The following is a 6,445-nucleotide window of genomic DNA, read 5'->3' on the forward strand; positions in this document are numbered from 1 at the left end:
AATATAGGTTCTCCTCAACTTATACTGTGGCGACACTCTCATCACGAGAAAGTACTGGAACACATACCGTCTAGTCAAAATTCCAAGTAAGGTTCCTGATGTTCTCATGTTGCTTTTGCAGATCATAAAGTTAAAAGTCAAAAACTGTGAGTCAGAGCATCCTAATTTAGGAACTGTCAATAGTCTTTGGTTAAAACCCCATAAATCTTGGATCAGAAATAACACACAGGTGCGCAGTGACCGCCCCTACTCTCCTGAGGCTGCAGTGAGATCAGTAAGGAAAAAAATAATATGAGGTACAAGGATTGGAAAGTTAAAAGGGCAATTTGTCATTATTTGCTTAGAATATGATTGCTACTCTGAAATCCCAGAGAATCTAAAAACCACTAGATACGATTAAAATTATGATTGAATTTATAGAACTAATTTCAGTATTTTTTAAAATCTCAGCAGCTATTTGTGGAGTGAAAATAAGCCAATTAGAATATAGAGAGAGAATCTTCAAAACTATTTTCATTATCAAAAAAAAAAAAAAAAAAAACAGACATCTGTGACTAAAGCTGAAAGTAAAGGTTAACAAACGAAACCTTCATGAAGAAATTTGAAAAAACCTTATTCACACACTTCTGGGGGAACCGAAGAAAAGTAAGTTACACTATGGATGGGAAAGTTTATAATGTGAATGATAATTCCTCAGAAATCAACTACTAAATTCTCTACGGTTTCATCCAAAAGGCAAATGGAACTTTTTGTGCCGGTTGTTCTGGTTCCAAAAGTCACCTGTTCTGGAGTTAAAAAAAAAAAATCTAAGAATATTTAAGACAGTTCTGAAAAAGACAAACAAACATGAGAGACTCTTTTAAAAATAGAACGATGTTAAACTGCTGAGAACAGATACTACACTTGATCTTAGCCAAAGGGCCAAGAAGCGACTCTTCCGAGGACTGGGCATGACCCTGAGCTCCCTCTTTTGGGAGCCTGCCACCATCAACTACCCATTTGAGAAGGACCTGCTGAGTCCACGCCTCCGTGGGAGCATGCAGTGCGCCGCTATCCGTGTGGGAAGAAAGGCTACATCGCAGCGAGCTCTGTGAGCTGTTACCATCCCGGCTGAGCCAAGAGCTGATGACAGCCGCCGGGATACACGCTATGACATTGACATGACCAAGTGCTTCTACTGCGGTTCCTGCCAGGAGGCCTGCCCTGGCAGGCCATGGTGGAGGGCCCCAACTCTGAGTTCTCCCCTGAGACCCACGTGGAATCGCTGTACAGCAAAAAGTTACTCAGCACAGGCGAGAAGTGAGAAGTGGGAGGCGGAGATTCCAGGCTGTACCTGTACCAGTGACCTGGCCAGCTGGCTCAGCCCTGTGGCCCACGAAGAAAGCACGATTCCAAAAAGAAAAAGAAAAGAAAAGAAAGGAAAGATATTCTTAACTGTACTCACTGGGTAAATACGGTCTTGTCCCAGGAATAAAATCACACCCCTGCCATAGAATAGAGGGCCCAGAAGTAAATCTACCTTAGCTTTGTTATTTTATTTTTTTAATGTATAATGTGGGCATGTGTGTGAGTGCGTGGGTGTGTGTATATGCGTAGGTGAGTGTGTGTGTGTGTTTGTGGGGGGGGTGCCATCTGTGTGCGTGTGTGCGTGTGTAGCATGTCAGAGCCCCTGGAGCTGCAGTAATGGATCGTCGTGCGTCATTTGACATGGGTTTTAGGAACCGAACGTATATCCTCTAGAGCAGCGAGTGCTTTTCATTTGCTGAGCCGTTGCTCCAGCCCTGCAAACCTACTTTAGAATCAATGCGGTGAATGAGAACACTATGCATCTACGCAGCCATTCAAAATTTGGGGAACACTTTGCTCTCCGTACATAAAAGTTAGGATTATACCCATGACTTTTTCCACATATGATTTATGAACCAGAGACTTAAGTGTGAGAAAAAAAAATTTCAAGAAAACATACACTTCGTGCCTTGAGACATTACAAAACCCAAGCCACTGAGGAAAGACTGACAAACTAAATTTTAAAACTATAAAATTCTAAAGAGCTGGGCGGTAGTGGCACATGCCTTTAACCTCAGCACTCAGGAGGCAGAAGCAGATGGGTCTCTGTGAGTTCAAGGCCAGCCTGGTCTACAGAGCTAATTCCAGGAGAGACAGGGCTACACAGAGAAAACCTGTCTGAAAAAAAAAAAAAAAAAGCAAAAACAACAGCAACAATAAAAAAATTAAATTAAATTAAATTAAAAACCAACCACCGTAAAATATGGCGTAAGCAAAGATACAGGACCAAGGAGGAAACTCTCTTTTATCTACCTGCATGTAAGGTAGATAAAAAAGCAAGAGCCAGCTGTGTAAAGAGCCCCTACAAATCAACACACGATACAGATTCCTTAATCAAAAGTTACAGAGACATTGGCTTGAACTTGGAGGCGCTGGTTTTTCCCAAGCTGTTTCTCACTCTGGCACCTTTCTACTCCAGCACAGTGAAGTTCAGTTTGCTAACAGCTGATAAATGCCCATGCCAATCAGAACTGGACAGAGAGGTGTGTGATGACGCCCGAAACGCAGTAACTTGTTGTTGTTAGAGGGTAGGGTGAGTTAGAACGATCAGATACGGGGAACAAGGAAGTAGGGAGCTCAGCGCTGGCCAAATAAATCAACAAGTGACCTCGGGGAGAGAGGGGACACCTGACAAGGGAATGTGATGAGCAAAAGGTAATTGGGGTGCTGTCAACCTGACACAAACGGGAATGACCTGGGAAGAGGGTCCTAGCCCCAGGGAGGGACTTTCCACAGTAGGTTGCCCTGCCAAGAGCCAGCAAGCAAGTGAGCGCGTACACACTTTTTTCTCTCCATTCTTCACCGTGGGTGTGATGTGACTAGATGCGTGAAGTTTCCGCCTCGTCTTCCCAGTAACGATGGGCTGCAATCTGGAATGATGAACATCCACCCTATAACTTTTTATAAAATTTTCATTTTTTTTTTACCACTATGACATAAATAGCAGGCCTTCTTCTGAGAAATATTTAACTAGCATCTGCCAGGTGTGAGAGTTTGTGCTAGGAAGTGTGCAAAGCGTCTGTTTACAGTATTAGAGACACCTAAGTTGATTTTTTTGTCCTGGTATTTTATTGCTATAGCAGAAACAAAACTAGAAGAGGTACTGACCCAGGATGGGGAAGTGGACTTAGCAACTGTACCATAAAGAGAAATTCTGGGGCTTGGGAAAGTCAAATGTGAGATGTTGCTACCAACCATGCTAAAACCCCCTTGAGCCACAGTATTAGGAGGAGTGTGGGCACAGAGAGGGAGGGTAGAGCAACTACATTCTCCACACCGGAAAAGGGTTTCCATACAAGAGACACTAAATAAGATGAACCCAGAGAATCTCAGTTATTCACATTATAATCAACTTTCCAGAAGTTAGAAACAAAGAGAAATGGCAACCTCTTCCAAGCCACCCACCGTGAGGCGAGCATATGGAGGAAAACTGATTTCACTGTTATGAAAGGCTAAAGCTAAGCATGTGTAAGCCCTGCCACTGTTCTTCAAAGTTCTAGGTAATAATCAAGATGAACTGCCTCTACCTTTACAGGTTTGGGGTCCAGTACAAGTGGGAAGATAGAAAGTTCAACTTCATTAGGATTTGTGCCACTTCATGAACAAGAAATTGGGAAGAACTGCGAGACCACAAGGAAAGATGTGAGATGAGCCCACTTCCACAGCTGTGTTCTGTTTTGCTGTAGTAACAGTCTTCAGATTTCACTTGCTTACAATAGGGCCGCAGGAAGCTCCCTTGTAATTTTTTTTTTTTCTGCTGCCATAACTAAGTGCCTGACAAGTAAGGAAAGGAGGCTTCGTCTTGACTCAAAATCTGTGACAATTGTGGTGAAAAAGTCATAGTGGCAGGAGCATAAGGCCTGTGCTTTTATTGTGTGCACAGTCAGGAAACAGAGAGGTGAATGCTGGTACTCATTTTGTGAGTAGCGCTTCCCATTGTCACTAGTTCAATCTAGAAACTTTATCATAGCCATGTAAGGAGAAAGGGGACTCTGAGGACAAGAAAGAGATCTAAAGCAGAAAGAAGCAAGGGAAGCTGATGGAAAATACATTACATAAAAGCAGGGACCAGGAGGAAGAGGGCTAGCAAGAGGCTGGGAGGGGGGAGGGGAAAAATGGTATGGAAAATAATAACAAAGTATAGTGATGTGTATGTATGAAAATGTCACAATGAAACCCATTACTTTGTAAGCTAACAAGAACATTATAATAATAAGGATAGGAGCTGTGCAATGAAGGAATTCCTGAATCAGACTTGTAATAGTTCAGGAAACATGAGAATTAATAAATGGGATTGCATCGATGTATTTTGAAGAAAAACAGAGTGTAGAAACATCATAGAGAAGGAGAAAAAAATCTTTGCTAGTTATACATCTGCCAGGGGACTAAATTTTAGAATATAAGGAATTTTAAAAATCAAACAAAAAAATCACCCAATCAATAATGGGCAAATAAACTGAAAAGACAATTCTCAAAAGAAGAGCTATAAATGGCTAGGACGTATGTAAAGAAATGTTCAACATCCTTAGCTTTCAAGAAAATACAAATCAAAAATTGAGATTCCAACTCACTCCAGTCAGAACTGTTATCATCAAGAAAATGACCACCACAACAAAATAGCAAATACTGACAGGGATGCAAAAGGATGAAGAAGCCCTCAGGCACTGCTGGGGGACCCTGAATTAGCTCAGCCACTATGAAAGTCAGAGCAGTGTTCGCTCCGGCGACCATAAACAGAACTACCAATTGACCCATAGGCATCCAAGTCAGCGTGCCTGGGAGATACCTGTGTGCTCACATCTACCAAATCGTGAAATCAGCCAAGGTTTCCCTCAACACATGAGCAGGTGAGGAAAATACGATGGATACAGACAACAAGGTTTTATTTAGCCACAAAAGCGAATGAAGTCATACCACTGTAGGAAACTGGGAAGAAGTGAAATGAGCCACTTTGTCCGAATGATAAGTATCGTATGTCTTCTCTCACGTGTGGAATCTAGGGGCTTGGGGAGGACATGCAAAGAGGAAGGGAAGTATTATGGAAAGAGGCAGATCCAGTGGGGGTGATAGGAAAAGATAATGGGAGTGTGAATATACATCATGAAAAGTTACAATGAAACCTAATATTGCATAAAACTGATACACGTGGATAAAAGTAACAGAAAAAATTTTAAAAAAATTTAAATTACAATACATATAGGATCACACAGTAGGATTATATAAAGAAAAGAATATTAGCAGCTGCCGAATGAACCAATACAGAGGGTGTGGACAGTCAGATGCAAAAATGGGGTGCTGTAAGGGGCCACTTATGGGAAGCTTGAAAAAGGCAATAATAATAATAAATGGTGACCAGTGCTGAGCAATGACTCCTGAGATCACACACACATACACACACACCTCACTCTCTCACCACATGTACACACAAAGAAAATACGAAGGAGCCTTAGGAACTTGGAGGTATATAATTATACTTAAATGACCACATCCTTAAAATATGTCTAATTTATTGCATGTTCCTAACACCTTAACAAAAAAGAAAAAAAATGAAATAGGGGAACAAAGCAAAAGAAGGAGGGAATAATGAAGGCAGGGAGGGCTAGAGAGAGGGAGAGAAAAAATGAGGAGAAATGAATTCGGCCCTGGTCCTCCAACTTCAAAGGCACAGCCATTCAATAAAAGCTTCCCAGAAAATGTTATTACCACAGAACGCAGACCCAATTAGAGAAAGAGATTCCAGACACAGGAACTCCTCAGCATGAAGACCTGAGACCAGAGAAGTCACACTGTAGTCAAGATGCTAAGACACTAACTAGAGAGCTAGCACACCAGCTGTTACTAGAGTCCTGAGGACCACAACGGCCAAGAGGATGCTGTAAACCTTGAGGGGTGAATTAACAGTTTGGTCCTTAATGCAAAATGTACTGAGACTCTCTTGAATGGTTCTGAACTAGAAAACAGCCTTTTCTTGTATTCATTTTGTAGAGCTCTCTTTGCTAACAGCTAAAATTAAGGGCAAAAGCCAAAATGCAAGAAGGGACAGCAGCTAGGAAAGAACTATATGGTTTTGAGTGTCTACTGTATCCTGTACTAAGGTTGTGCTATATCTCTTTCCTGTTCTCTATGGCTTCAGAAGCCTGTTCAGCCCATATCAGGCACAACCCGTGAGAAGTAATGCTGGACACAGTCCTGCAGGCATAGGTAATCACGTGTCAGTGGATGGATGCCCCAGCTTCTTGAGCTCTAATGGGATAATAGAGGCAGAGGGTGGCAGTTCTGATGCAAAGCATTACTGTGTGGAGAGATGAGTAGAGGAGCTCAGGCCAGTGCTAATGAACAAAGTCATATTGGGGTGTCCCCACCTCTCTATATATACCCT

The 6,445-nt window shown here is 42.0% G+C and overlaps 1 non-coding gene and 1 pseudogene across 1 annotated transcript; one reads left to right on the forward strand and one right to left on the reverse strand.

Moving 5' to 3' along the window:
- Positions 1-591: 591 nt before the first annotated feature.
- On the forward strand, positions 592-1,303 carry LOC129672672 (NADH dehydrogenase [ubiquinone] iron-sulfur protein 8, mitochondrial-like; annotated as a pseudogene).
- Positions 745-933, reverse strand: LOC129672811 (U2 spliceosomal RNA). The gene has a single exon (XR_008719560.1). It is a non-coding gene; the product is annotated as a U2 spliceosomal RNA (small nuclear RNA).
- Positions 1,304-6,445: the final 5,142 nt, after the last annotated feature.

This window comes from Psammomys obesus, unplaced genomic scaffold (genome assembly GCF_907164565.1).
Source record: "Psammomys obesus unplaced genomic scaffold, mPsaObe1.curated_primary_1811, whole genome shotgun sequence".
Lineage (NCBI taxonomy): Eukaryota > Metazoa > Chordata > Mammalia > Rodentia > Muridae > Psammomys > Psammomys obesus.